Source organism: Miniopterus natalensis, chromosome 7 (genome assembly GCF_054644295.1).
Source record: "Miniopterus natalensis isolate mMinNat1 chromosome 7, mMinNat1.hap1, whole genome shotgun sequence".
NCBI classification, from domain to species: domain Eukaryota; kingdom Metazoa; phylum Chordata; class Mammalia; order Chiroptera; family Miniopteridae; genus Miniopterus; species Miniopterus natalensis.
In genome coordinates this window covers 18,176,754-18,191,180 of record NC_142087.1, presented here as the reverse complement: position 1 = coordinate 18,191,180, position 14,427 = coordinate 18,176,754, and the positions used below count along the sequence as shown (strand labels likewise).

General features: G+C 39.5%; 1 protein-coding gene across 2 annotated transcripts in view; it reads left to right on the top strand.

Moving 5' to 3' along the window:
- SLC23A2 (solute carrier family 23 member 2) overlaps positions 1-14,427 on the top strand; it is a 105,150-nt gene that overhangs the window by 13,020 nt on the left and 77,703 nt on the right. For both annotated transcript variants that reach the window (XM_087818855.1, XM_087818856.1), the window contains exon 2: positions 7,371-7,498. The gene's annotated coding sequence lies outside the window, so the exon portion shown is untranslated. The remainder of the gene's footprint in view (positions 1-7,370; positions 7,499-14,427) is intronic.

Below are 14,427 nucleotides of genomic sequence, written 5' to 3'. Positions count from 1 at the left end.
ATTTTGCTTTTCTTTGATAACTAGTGAGTTGAACATTTTAAATGAGATTTTGGCCATTTATACTTTGTTTGGTATATTTATTTTCTTTAGCAGTTTTTCTATTTTTGTGTTCATTTCTTTCCTGGCAATTTTGTATATCAAGGATATTGGTACTTTAATAAACATTACAAATATTTTCCCCATTTTGTCTTGTAGTTTATGATATATTCGAGAACTAAGATTTATTTGTAGGTCATTTTCTGTTAGTTTAGTTTTCAAAATAAATATCTCATTTTTCAAACTTTAAAGTTTCAAAGGAAACATATTTCTAAGAGACAAATAAAAATCTATTACAACTTGTTTGTGTAAAAATTTTTAAAAAATACGTTTTTATTGATTTCAGAGAGAAAGGGAGAGGGAGAGAGAGATAGAAACATCAATGATGAGAATCATTGATCAGCTGCCTCCTGCACGCCCCCTGGTGGGGATCGAGCCTGCAACCCCGGGCATGTGCCCTGACCCGGAATCGAACTGCGATCTCCTGGATCCTAGGTCGATGCTCAACCGCTGAGCCATGTTAGCCAGGCAAGGGCTAAATTTTTTTTAGATTGCAGATCTGTTTGTCTACTAAAATATGCTTGGAATAATCAGCTGCCACCTTTGAACTTGAATTTTAAAGTAACATTTGAACTTGAAGATTTTTCACATCATAAACCCTATAAACTGGAACTTTAAGTGGGATGGCATGGAAGCTGGGTGCTATTCTAAACAGTCAGAAAGGGATGGTAGGTGTCATTTACAAGCTTTCCACTCAAGTTTTAGGCTTGGATACTTTTGGTGTTTACTGTGTTTCCCTTTGGGCACATATGATAACTCTTCTGGGTTGATAGAGAACTCTTGTGCCTTAATTTCTTATTTTTCCTCCAGTAGAACTAAAAAATAAAATTTGCATCAAACTCAGAAAATAGCTTTTAGTGACTCATTCTAATTATATCCTTTAGGTTTTTGCAAAAAAAAAAGGAGGGGGTTTTCCTTTGTGTTCCCAGTTTCTGGAAATACTTGTCCTAAGTAGACTTTAGGGCTCATTAGTCTTTTAGGTTATGGGTGGGAAACTTAATAATTCGTGTAGCACTCCACAGGGAGTAGGCACTAATACTTTCTGTGCATTTCCTGGCACCATTTTTCTCTCTACAGTTTCTAATAAATGAGATGGGCCCTGTCCGGTGTGGCTGAGTTGGTTGGAGCTGTCATCCAGTGCACCGAAGGGTAACAGGTTTGATTCCTGATCAGGGCACATAACTGGGCTGTGCGTTTGATCCCCGGTTGGATTGTGTGCGGGAAGCAGCCAATCTATGGTTCTCTCTCACATGATGTTTCTCTCTCTCTCTCCCCCTCTCCCTCTCTCTAAAATTAATAAAGACATGTCCTTGTTTGAGGATTAAAAAGATAAATTAGATGGGTCTGGATTCTGGTTCTCCAGCTACCTTCAACTGGGTGGAATCTTTGCTTCCTCTCTTTGTCCCCTACTGCCCTTGGAGGGTGGGGCTTCCAGATTTCTAAACCCTTTGTGTTCTTTCTCCCACCCATCTTTATAGAGCCCTGTCCTCAGACAGGGTGCTGGGTCAGACAGTGGGGACAGTCTGGGAGAAGTAGCTTCCCTGGAGCTCTGGCATGTCCATCTCCAGGTCTTCCCTGGTTTTGAGTTCAAAGTTCTGATATCCAGTCACTTTAATCTGATTATCGTACGGTCGTGATCATTCCTAGACATTTTAGAAAGGTTTTAGGAAGTTTTGGGATGAGCACATTTAAAATAGACTTCTTACCCTTGTTGTACTCAACAGTGTTTGTTCACATGCTAAGGTACAGTTTATTAAGGGAGAAATGGAACCGTTTATGTTAGCAGGGTTTGGCTTACTACCACGGATAATTGTCATTGGGTTGCATGTTTAACTTGGTCATTTTGCCAGGAATATAATCAGGTATTACTCCTAGATCCTCAGGTAATTAGGAAGATTGGTGAAGCCCCCACTTTTCTTGAATTAAATGTTTATTATCCTATTTGTAATATGGGATTAAATATGTTACGTGAAGGAAAGGCATTTAATTTTTTTTTGAAAGACAGTTGCAAGTTAAGCATATGGGCAAAATTCTTTTTAGTGACTTGTATTATGTATGTACTTAGGAATTTCAAACTTTTTCTTTTTTTATTTACTTGATTTGAGAAACAGAGCGAAAAACATTGATTTGTTGTTCTACTTATTTATGCATTCATTGGTTGATTCTTTTTTTAAAAATTAAATTTATCTTGATTGTTTAAAGTATTACAGATGTCATCTTTTTTTCCCCATTGACCCCTTCTACTGCACCCCCATCCCCCCTCAGGCCTTCACCACACTTGTCTGTGCCTATGGGTCATGCATATAAGTTCTTTGGTTAATCTCTTCCCACCCCATTGGTTGATTCTTATATGTGCCCTGATTGGGGACTGAATCTGCAACCTTGTCCTATTGGGACAACGCTCTAACCGACTGAGCTACCCAGCCAGGGCTAAACTTTTTTTCTGATCACAAATATAATACATGTTCATTAGTAATATATAAAACAGAACAACAGAAAGAAATAAGACGCCTATAATCTGACACCTAGGGAGAATTACTTTGTTGGTTTTTTTAAACCCTCACCCGAAGATATGTTCATTGATTTTAGAGAAAGAGAAACATTGATGTGAGAGAGAAACATTGGTTGGTTGCTTCCCTTACTTGCCCCAACTGGGGATCAAACCTGTATCCTAGCTATGTGCCCTGATTGGGATTTGAACCCACAGTATTTTTGGTGCATGGGACGATGCTCCACCAACCAAGCAACCTGGCCAGGGCAGTATTACTCTTAATCTTTAGGTGTCTAGCTTGTCTGGGCCAAATAAGTGTAGTTTTTATATAAATGGAGATGTTCTAGCTTTTTTTCCCCACTTAGTAACAGATTATGACTTTCTCCATGTGACCAGATAGTGTACTATAGAATGGCTTTGTAGTATTTTTTGTTTCCAATATATCTTTATTGATCGCAGAGAGAGGGAGAGGGAGAGAGTTGAAACATCAACAATGAAAGAGTCGTCATTGATCGGCTGCCTCCTGCACACCCCCGACGGGGGATCGAGCCCACAACCCTGGCATGTACCCTGACCGGGAATTGAACCGCGATCTCCTGGATCCTAGATCGATGCTCAGCTGCTGAGCCACGTCCGGCTGGGCTGTAGTATCTTATGATAAAGTATTTTACTGTTATAATTTAGCTAGTCCTCAAATATTGGACACTTACTTGTTCTACAACTAAGGTGAATATAATTATACTCATCTATTTTATTAAAGCAAAGATTTTATTGGATATGCATATTAAAAAGGATGGCTACTAATAATTTTTAAATGATTTTGACCAAATACATCGAGCTGAAAATGATGGTGAATATTTCTCTGATCTTGGAATAGGGAGGGGCTTTGAAAGCACAAAAGTGATAGAAGAAATTACAAAAAGATACTTTAGATTTAACATCAGAGAGATTCTTAAAAAGTATCCTTTATAAACAGAATGGCAAAAGCATTTGCTTTTTCTGGTGAAAATGTTTGTAGCACCGCACAAGGTTAATGTCTTTAATTTACAAGGAGCTCTTACAAACCATACAAGAAAAAACCATACCTACTGAAAAATGGAGAAAAGGTGCATACAGTTCATGAGAACTATAGTTATATGGATCAAAGAAATCAAGATTGAAACCAAATATCATTCTTTACATGTCAAATTCACAAAAGTTAAAAAAAATAATCTAGAAATGGCAAGTGAGGTTAACATACAGTTTTCTTCTCTTGGGCTTTCTTTGTTAATTTGTCAGTTTTACCAGGAGGAATAGGGAAGGTTTCCTGTTTCCCTTTTCTACCGGAATGGTTAGGGAATAACTTGGACTGTGAGTTTGTCTGAGCCTGTACCTTTTTTGAGCATAGTTCTTTGCTTTTATAATTTTGTCTATTTGTATGTTGTTGTTTGTTCAGGTTTTCAAAGAATAGTTTTCCTTAAAAATTGCCCATTTTACCAACATTTTCAGGTACATTCATGTGCTTCTTTTGCAAGTCCTTTTAAAACTACAAACTAGCCCAGCCGGTGTGGCTCAGTGGTTGAGGGTTGACCTGTGAACCAGGAGGTCATGGTTCGATTCCTGGGCAGGGCACATGCCCGGGTTGCGGGCTTGATCCCCAGTAGGGGGTGTGCAGGAGGCAGCCGATCTATGACTCTCTCATCCTTGATGTTTCTGTCTGTCTCTCTCCCTCTCCCTTCCTCTCTCTGAAGTCAATAAAAATACATTTTAAAAATGTACAAACTAAAATAAGAAAAAAAGACAAAAGTGCAAACTAAATGTAAAAGCATGCTGAGTATGTAGCAGTTGTATTTGCCCTTGTTTTCAGATGTTCTTTGTGATACTCAGCAAGAATCATTTTAATTTTTATTGGAAGGTTTTTGTTTTAAAAATCAGGAGTAGGTGTTGTTAGCTTTTTTGGAATCTACTGAGTTGATATAATGACTTGGCTGCTCAGAGTTTCTGGCCTGTGGATGGTATTGGCCCTGGGAGTAAATCCTTCCTCCTTCTGAAGTGTTAATGTCCCTTTTTAAGGAAATGGTAAAATACAAAGACAACAATTCTATATATTTAAAAATTTTTTTTAATTCTAAAATTCACCCAAATTTTTTAGTTAATGTTTTTTCTTTTCTTTATAAAATCAAAATTTTGGAACCACCGCACATAGTACTTTTGAAAACCCCAATTAACAAACAACAGAAGCACGGTGAACAGTTTTTTATAAGTTCTGGAGTGACCTTGGGGGAAAGTCAGGTGGTGCATCATTGTGCTCCACGTGAAGTTTCCCCTTACTTGCTCTCGGGGCCTGGGCTTTGATCTCAGCCCAGTAGCCTTGTGTGCGAAGGGCAGGTTTTCACATTTCCTGAGTGTGTTGGAATGTATGAAGGGGAAGGGTGTTCCAGTGGCGCTGTGACCAAAGTTCAAGGATGCTCACTGATAACTCAGGCTTGTTATTATTGAGTGACCCTTCCTGCTTAATTCTTTTCCCAAAAATACATTTGTGTTTTTCCAATATTAGAACTTCTGACCCAATTCTGTATTTTGGTGTATGATAGTTGTTCAGTGGAGTTAGAAAGCCAGTTCTTCCAAATACTCATCTTACCGATCAGCTTTAAAAAGTATTTTCCAAAAATACATCTTCATGGGGGTCCATGACTTTCTTTTATCCTTTCAGAATTTTTCTGTGATTTGTAGCTAAAATGAAATTTGGTTAATTTGCAGCTTTGCCCTCATGGAACCTTTAAAAAAATTAACATTTCATTAGCTCTTTAAAGGATTTACAAAGGAAGCATACACATGTTGGAAAATAATTCTAACTTGTCAGAATCCTATAAAGCAAATTTCAGAAGTCACACCACCTCTTATACCCCCTAGATTTTAAGGCGGTTGGATGTTTATCCTTTCTAACCCTTTTCTATGTCCACAAATATGTAGTATGTAATTATACTTTTAATAAAAGTTGGATTATACTATGCATGTTGTGCAACTTATATTTCTGAAAGAACAATGTGTATGATTAGAGTTTAATGGAAAATAAGCTGTTCTTTCAAAGCTTTGCGTTCTTTTTTTCGTGTTCTTTCCATTATTCCTAATCCTCACTAACGGATGTTGCCTTTGTGCCTCCCTTCTGATTCTAAAGTTTTAATAAACATCGCTTAAAATAAATTGATGGTTATGAAGATTTTATTTTGGGAGATAAAGTACCTTTTTTTTTTTGCCTCAAATGCAAAAGTATGTTTTAGAAAAACAAAATTTCTCCATTCATATTCTAATCACTCAAAATGAGTAGTAATATTTTTTGTCCCGAACAGCAAAAGAACGATGTTTAGTGTCTGAAATTAAAAAATATACAGGATCACTGCCGGTTCATTGAAGGCTGAACTGCTACAAGTCTGATGGCATTTATGTGCTTACTGACCTCGGCGCCATCGTTGAATGGTGATGCTCACTCGCCCAAAACAAACAGTGGAGGTGAAAGATTCACAGCATAAGTATTTTCTAATGAGAAATGTATTGATATCTGGCTAAACTGTCATTACCTCGTGCAGTTTTCTTATTTTTTTATTTATTTGAGAGTGAGAGAGAGAAACATGGATCTGTTGCCTCTGCACAGACCCCTACCAGGAATCAAACCTGAAACCTGGGTATATGCCCTGGCCAGGAATTGAACCTGCCACCTTTTTGTGTACAGGACCATGCTCCAAGCAACAGAGCCACCTGGCCAGGGCTCTGGGTTTTGTTTTGTTTTAATTGTAAAATATATGCATAAGTGAAAGTGTATATAAAATACATTCATTTAATAAACAATAAAATGAGCATGTGTACCTAGTGATAACCCAGCTTAAGTAGAATGTGACCCAGCTTTTATGGAAAGCACGCCCCATTGTATTAATACATTTTTAAGAGGCTTAGAAAGAAGGTGATTTTTGAATAATTAAATCTTTGCTTTTCCCTCAAATGCAGTACCTTTAGTTCATTCTAGTGGCGGCGTTGGAGACAATGTAGAGTTAAAAGTAGAGGCAAGGGCTCTGCTGTCATAGTCCTGATGGGCTCTGACCTCTGCACTGTTACATCTCTTACAAGCTCCAGTACCTTGACCAGAAGGCCCTATCCTGCTTGGGTTTCTTACCTATAAAGTGTGAATCCAGTGGTTCCCAAGGGTTGTGGAAAGAAATCCTTAAAAAGTGTTTGTTGTTTTAAAATCAAGGTCCTGTGCTAGAGAATATGGAATTAAAAAATTGTCAAGGAAGATGCCCTGGGCCATGTGGCTCAGTTGGTAGGAGCATCGTCCCATCCCGTACACTGAAAGGTTTTGCGTTTGATTCCCGGTCAGGGCACATACCTAGGTTTCGAGTTCTGCCCCCAGCCCAGGCATGTGCAGGAGGCAACTGATCTATGTTTCTCTCTCTTTCTCCCTTTTTCCCTTCCTATCTCTCTAAAAATCAATGAAAATATCTGCAGGTGAGGATTAAAGGGAAAAAAAATTGTCAAGGAAGAAAGCTCAACTGAGTGCAAAATTGCTTTTACCAGGTGTTCTGAAATACCATTTTCCAAAATATTTTGTGCAAATGGAGAGTTGATTTTTTTAAGGGACCAAAGGTGCAGTCTGTGATCCTGCCCAGGGATGGACTGGGACTTGGAGATGTTCCTTAGAAGTGAGGAAGCAACAGAACGAGTTCTAGGAGTGAGAAGTAGATGCCATTCATGCAATGTGCCTCCTGCTAGGTTTATTATTGCTTTTTATTTACCACTTGTTTTTTTCCAGCTAGGTCTTGACTCCGCTAATCGGGACTCCCTGTCTGGTTTCGAGCTTGGACCTCAACAGCACAAGGAAATGGAGCTCAGCGGTGTGTAATGGAAAGCATATGGACAGGTCCACGTCCTGGCATTTAGGTGCGTCTGAAATACAATCCTTCTTGTTCTGTGTTTCACGATAGAGTTGTGCCGACAGCTTGTAGCCTTGAAGTGTTAGAGCTCATTTGTGCTTAACCTTGCCCTTTGCATGTCAGCAATGGTCTAAACTCAGTGCTGGGAATAATTGTTAGGTTAATGCTAATGATAAAGTCATGGATTCTTTAGGTCACATTCCACATAGATTAAACTAGAAAATTAACAGGCACAGTCTTGCCACTTACACTAATTACAAGGTAGGAGGTAAATATTTTCATTTTACATGCTTTTGAGTTTTTTTTTTTGGTCAGCAAACATTTGAGTACCTATGCTGTTGGTGCTCCTGGACAGGGTAACAGGTACAAACCCTGGGTGTAAAGACATTTAAGACCAGTTCCCTGACTCTTTCTCAGCCATTCTACAATTTTTTTCCCCCAATCCTCACCTGAGGATATTTTTTCCATTGCTTTTCAGAGAGAGTAGAAGGGAGAGAGGGAGAGAGAGAGAAACATTGGTGTGAGAGAGACACAGCAATTGGTTGCCTCCTGCACACGCCCCAACCAGAGCCGGGAATCGAGACTGCAATGGGGGTCCGTGCCGTTGGCCGGAATCCAACCTGGGCCCTTTAGCCTGCAGGCCAATGCTCTAACCACTGAGCAACACCAGCCGGAGCTGACACCAAGTTTTTGATTTGTTTTTTTCTTTCACATCGCTCCCTTTGTCCCTCTCTTTTTCTTTGTCGCCTCCATCATCCCAGTTGCCAAGATTCTTGTACTTGGGTTAACATACTAGCTTCTTGATCTTCCATTTTAAGGTTTTCCAGCAGTAGACTCTTTCTGTTCTCTTCATCTGCCCAGAAACTCAGGTTTCCTAAAGTTGTGTTGTATTTACATTGGAATTTTGAGAGTCTTTTGACCCTGCAAGGGGTTTTCCTTCCTCCACCTCCCACAGTCTGCTGTGAGTAGGTTGCTTTCATGTCCTAAAGACAGGCCGTGCTCCCACCTCCCTCTGGACTCCATGGTGGCCTCCCTCTTGGGACTCTCCATCCTTTGAGCGTGACCTTGGCTTTACTTCCCCAAAGTCATTTCAAGCCCTGTTGGGTTGCATTTTCTCTGCGCCCTCGTGCACAGCTCGATAATGATCATGTAATGCACTAGTTGTCCCAGTCTGTCCAGTTAGATGGTAAATTGCTTCACGTATATGCCATTTCCACCTCATTGTTCTAACTATTGCGGTAGTGCAGGAAACTGGCCGAATGATTGCTTTATTCCATTTTCTTTGACACTATCGGTACAGGTTCCAACATATTAAGCTCTTACTAAACAGAAGACAGAAGGCTTGCTAGTTAGTACCTTTCATCTTTGTTATCAAGGGCATACAGACGATAGTTCACTGCCTGCGTGTTCATACCTGAGAATACCAGCTCTGCCCAGTGCCTGGAGCCTGTAGACCAGGGTGCCTGGTTCTGATTCAGGCTCATTTTAGAAGTTGGTCCACAGATGCAGAGGAATTCAGATATAAACTGGATAAAAAACTTGGAGGAGTGAGGAGAAATTTCTGTTTTATTAGCAGCTGATTTCTGAGAGGCTGTCTGGTGATTCTGGTGCTTTTGGTTTGTAGACTGTGTGCTGGTGATGTCAGTGCCCCACTTTCTTATTACTAAACATGTTATAAAATGCTCTGTTTATAGTTGGATCAGTAGCAACAAGAGAATTAAATATTTACAGGAAAACTTGGGTTTCAAAACCCTATGTAAACACTCATGATTACAGAGCTTATATAAGAAGGTAGGAAAGGAAGCGTTGTGTAACGGTTACTGTGAAAGCATTCCAAGCATATTAGAACAACTCCAGCCTTTTCAGTTGGATAAGTTTTTTAAATTTTTTTAATTTTTTGATATGTTTTATTTATTTTTATTTTTTGATATGTTTTAAAATCAGTGTGTTAGTGTTAGATTAAGATCAGATGTTTATAAATTGTCTGAGTTGTTTGCTGACTTTCTGTTTGGTATGGGAAAATCTCATCAATAAATTTATCCTATTGCTTCTATGATAATTCTTTTTATGTACAGGTGCTACTTTGTTTTAGGTTTGCCTACAGAACCAGAGCCTGCAATTTGGTAGTTATAAAGGCCCTCTGGATCTGAGTAGTGTTTACCCTTGGATGGACTCTGTTTTATTTAGTTTTCTCTGTGCTGGATTTGAGCTTCCAGAGAAGAGCTCCAACTCCCTTTATGACCTTTCAGTGTGTGTTTGTTAGCACGTGGAGTTTTACTTTGGCCTTCCTCAGATCTGGCTCCCTCCCTCCTCCTCTCAGTTCTGTGATGTGAGAAATCAGGTTATGGCACCTGCTCCCCTCCATCAGAGTGCAGGCTGCACAGCCGCTTGTGTGGGATAGTAATGTAGGGTTTGTTTTGATGTTTGGATTAAGATATATGGCCATGTCTGTGTTTTATGTGTGTGTGTGAAGCCACAGTATCAGAACATGTTCTTTGGATGGAGTCTGATCATGATTACCATGGTTGTATACACTGAAGTAGCATTTACTTTTCTCTTTTCCCAATAGCCGCTATTTTTGGACCAGCACTGTCCAATACAATTGTAATGGGAATCACATATGTAATTTTCTTTTTCTTTTGTTCTTGTTGTTGGTCATTACTAAAATCCTCCACCATAGGCTAGACAGCAGACCCATGTGACAGTCCTGGGCAAGAAGCAGTGGTTTGTTCAGGTTGGATATGAAATCTGCATGTGGTACAGGATGCAGCATCTGGCAGCTCCATTCACTAATGTTACAATATGGTTCACAGAAGGACAATGTGCAGTAGTATTTCTCCTCTCTTATGTCCGAGCTGTTGTGATCTTTCTGTAATCACCAGCCTTTCCACATAGCATAGAAATTGCTCTCGGTGTCAGATGTTGGAGCAGAGGATGCAGGAGGATTGCTTCTATCTGGAACAACACTTGGATAGAAGATTCCAACAGGAGGAGTTCCTTGCATACCTCTTGAATGCATGACTGAAACATTTGCCTGTAGCTTGTCTACCTTTGCTTCCAGTAGCTGCAATTTGACATCAGTAAGCTTGGCCAAGTTACCCAGCGTTACTTGTAAAACGTCGATCTCCGCCAGTTGCTTCCTGGACGTCTTTGAATCAGTGTCAAGGTCGCTTGCTTCATCGTTTGATCCACTGTCATTAATTTCACCACTTCTCTTCCTTTTTGTCCTTGCCACTCATATAACAAATTCTTCTGTAGCAACTTCCTCCATAGCCACTTCTTGTCCTGGGACACCTAGGGATGATACGTTGGTCCCTGTGCCTGCTCTAGCAATAGGGCAGGAGGCGTGGGGTGTGCTGGACGGTTTGTCTAGAGACTGCTTGTTCGGGCTGCTCTGTATTGGATCAGACATCCTGTGCTGCGATGGTTTATTCCACATATGTAATTTTCTAGCAGCTAGCTATATTAAATATGGTAAAAAGCAGATAAAATGAATTTTTAGTAATAAATGTAATAACCTAGTAAAACATCACTTCGAGTAATCAATATAAAATTATTAATGAAATATTTAACTTTCCCCCCTATAGTAACTCTGAAGTCTGGTGTGTATTTTATACTTACAGCACATGTCAATTGGACTGACCTCATTTCAGGTACTCAGCAGTCACATGGGGCTGGTGGCACAGCTCAAGGCCCACATTGCTTTATCTACTGCTGAGTAATATGTTCCCAGCTTGTAAGCTTTTGGAGTTTGGGTATTTAATGTAAGCCACTTCCATTCACGGACTGTTAATAATATATACTCATAATTGAATGATACGTCTATCAGCTTCCCGTCTCATTTCTTTCCTGTAAAATGGAAGACCTTTACTGTCAAAGGTCTCCCATTGTCTGGAAATGCTTCTGAACCACTTCACCAAATAAATTGATTGATAGGCAGTATTTCTAGCTGTTAATTCATTTATCCCCTGGCTTGAGAAGAAAAAAAATTATTCTTAACATTTAAAATATATACATATATATGTAATTCTTTATATATATATGTGTATATATATATATATTATTGATTTCAGACAGAGGAAGGGAGAGGGAGAGAGATAGAAATATCAAGGATGAGTCATTGATTGGCTGCCTCCTGCAAGCCCCCTACTGGGGGTCGAACCCACAGCCCGGGCATGTGCCCTGACTGGGAATCGAACCACGATCTCCTGGTTCATGGGTTGACAATCAACCAGGCTATAATTCTTTCTTTAAAGTAATTTTCTCTTTTACCCAAAAATCAAATATATTTTATAGCTTATAACTGTCTATGTTAATATTTAGGGTGCAACAAATATTTCTCATTTCTTTTAAAATAAAGAATGGATGACCTAGGAAAACATGAAGTACAGTAGTATTGTTAGATAAAAACAGCTTTTGGAATAGTTGAAGAGAATAAAAGGATATGAGGATACACAGGAAAATCAGAAATTCCTGAGCAGTTAATTTGCAGAACATTAAGAGTGCTAGTTCTGACCACACTTTTGGTTGGTTTTCCTATTACTTGTCAGCAGCAAGCCCTCAGAAGTAAGGGACTTAAGTGTTTAGTTACAGGGAAACTCTGACCACCCTGCTGGTGTTGGGGGAGCACACTAACTCTGACTGCATCAACATGGTGTTCTTATTCAGCACTGGTTTTGAACACCACGTAGTCTCCTTGTTTGTCTTGCCTGCAAATTTATTTCAGTATTGTCCTTAGGCAGTGACATAGGTTTAAATATTAAAGTGCTAAACATCATCTCTAAGTTGTTGGCTCTTTCAGCCTCCAAACCTTGCCAACCCTTCACTTGATCTTTTCTAGGGAGTTTTACTTCCAGTTCACGTCAGCTCTCCTGAGCCTTGTCATCTCCCAGGTGACACTTGGGATCTTGAGCTTGGAGAGTCTCCTGCCTGCACACATCCTGTCCTGCCTGGTTCTCATTTCTTCTCCTCCAGTGGTCCTTGTTCCTTGGGCACTGCTACTCTCTGGCTTCCTTTTGCCCCCCTTGGCCCTTTCCATAGCTGTGGACGCCTTAGGGAGTCATGTGACTGTCATCTTACCAGCATCTTGACTTCCTCACTCTCAGCTGGCCCTGTAACTTGCTGACCGTCCTCAGTGGCACAGTCCTACTATTTAATTTTTCTACATTTCCCCCCCCCCCCCCCCACTTGTACTCTGCTGGAGAGAAACCAGACACCAAGGTGACTTTCTCTATTATATATTTACAAGTGCTGGGCTCAGCTAGACCCTTGGCTTCTTTTTCCTCTTTATGTCATTCTTTTTGCTCAGTCTTTCCCCGGTCTCATCCTCAGCCTCCTTCCTCTCCACCATGACTCCCATTTATTAGCTCATTAAGAAAATAAGTCATCAGATAACTGCTCCCTCAACTTCCTGCCCTCTTACCTCATCAAGCATTGAGAAATAGTAACTATCTGTACATATCTACCCACTTGATTCCACAGAGGATATGAGGCAATCACTACAGATGGTCATGTGGAACTGCTGTGATAGATTATAAACATTTTCCTACCAGAGTTACAGGAGCACTGCTGATCGCTCCCTGTGGCATAGATAGAACTTCTCATCTCTGGTTTGTGATGATGCTTTGTGTATTAGAATTGGTATAACCTTTGGAGAAGGGCAGGTTAAAGTACCTCCCAAGAAGACATTGCTCCTCATGGCACAGTCAGGACTGGAATCTCCATTAGTAGCCTTGCTTTAAGTATTAAATAGTAGTAAAAATACTTTAGGTAGATTTTTTGGTAGTTAGAAGAAAGTTGATAATGGATGTACATAGAACACAACCTGAAAGGTACATGAGGACAGAAATGGAGAGTTTAAGTCTCCCTCTAGCTCATGCTAGTCCCCTCTCTGGAGGCAGCCACTTCTACCAGTTTTTGTGTTTCTTTTGTATATCCTTCTAGAGATCGTCTTTAAGTTTTTAATTGTGAAAATTCAAATGTAAGGAAATAAAAGAATAAATACTAATATGCCAGATGAGCAGGCCTAATAAATCCTACCATGTTGTCTTTGCTTTAGGATTAAAAAAGAAGTAGAAAGAAAGAAAAAACATTTTAGGTACCCTCTTTGCTAATCTCATTTCCCTCCCTCTCCTAGAGGTAATTTTTTAGTCCATATTTTTACTTTTGTATTATGACATGTTTATATATCCATAAACTCATATACAGTATTGACTGCATGATTTAAAACCTTAAATAAAAGATCTCATGTGGTATGTGTTCTGCGGTATACTTGCTCATTCAGGAATATATTTTCAAGCCACGTTGACCCAAGTGGCTAGAGTTCCTTTGTTTAAGTGCTGTTTTATTTCACTGTTTAAACATACCAAACCTTATTTGTACATTCTGTTCATGTATTAGTTGTGGACTATAAAAGTAGGGTGGAATAGGCTGAGAAATGGTAATGCTGGACCATAGTGCACACACATCTTGAACCTACTAGATGTTAACAAATAGTTTTCCCAAGTATTTGAGCCTATTTACATTTCTAACAACAGTGGGAAAATTCCTGTTTATCCACAGCCTTGCTAACACTTGGTATTATTCAACTGTTTTATTCTGGCCATTTCTAATGGGTGTGAGATGATATCTTTTTTAAAAAAGGGGGTAGGGATATGCCACAGTTTGTTTACCCATTCACTAGTTAAAGGTGAATGTTGTTTCCAGGTTTTAGCTATTGTAAATAAAGCCATGGTAAATATTTATGTACAGACTTTTGTTTGAACATAGTTTTCATTTCTCTGGGTAGGTACCCTGGAGTAATATTGCTGGGTCTTTTTTTTTTTTAAAAATATATCTTTATTGATTTCAGAGAGAGGAAAGGAGAGGGAGAGAGAGAGAAACATCAATGATGAGTCATTGATCAGCTGCCTCCTGCACGCCCCCGACTGGGGATCG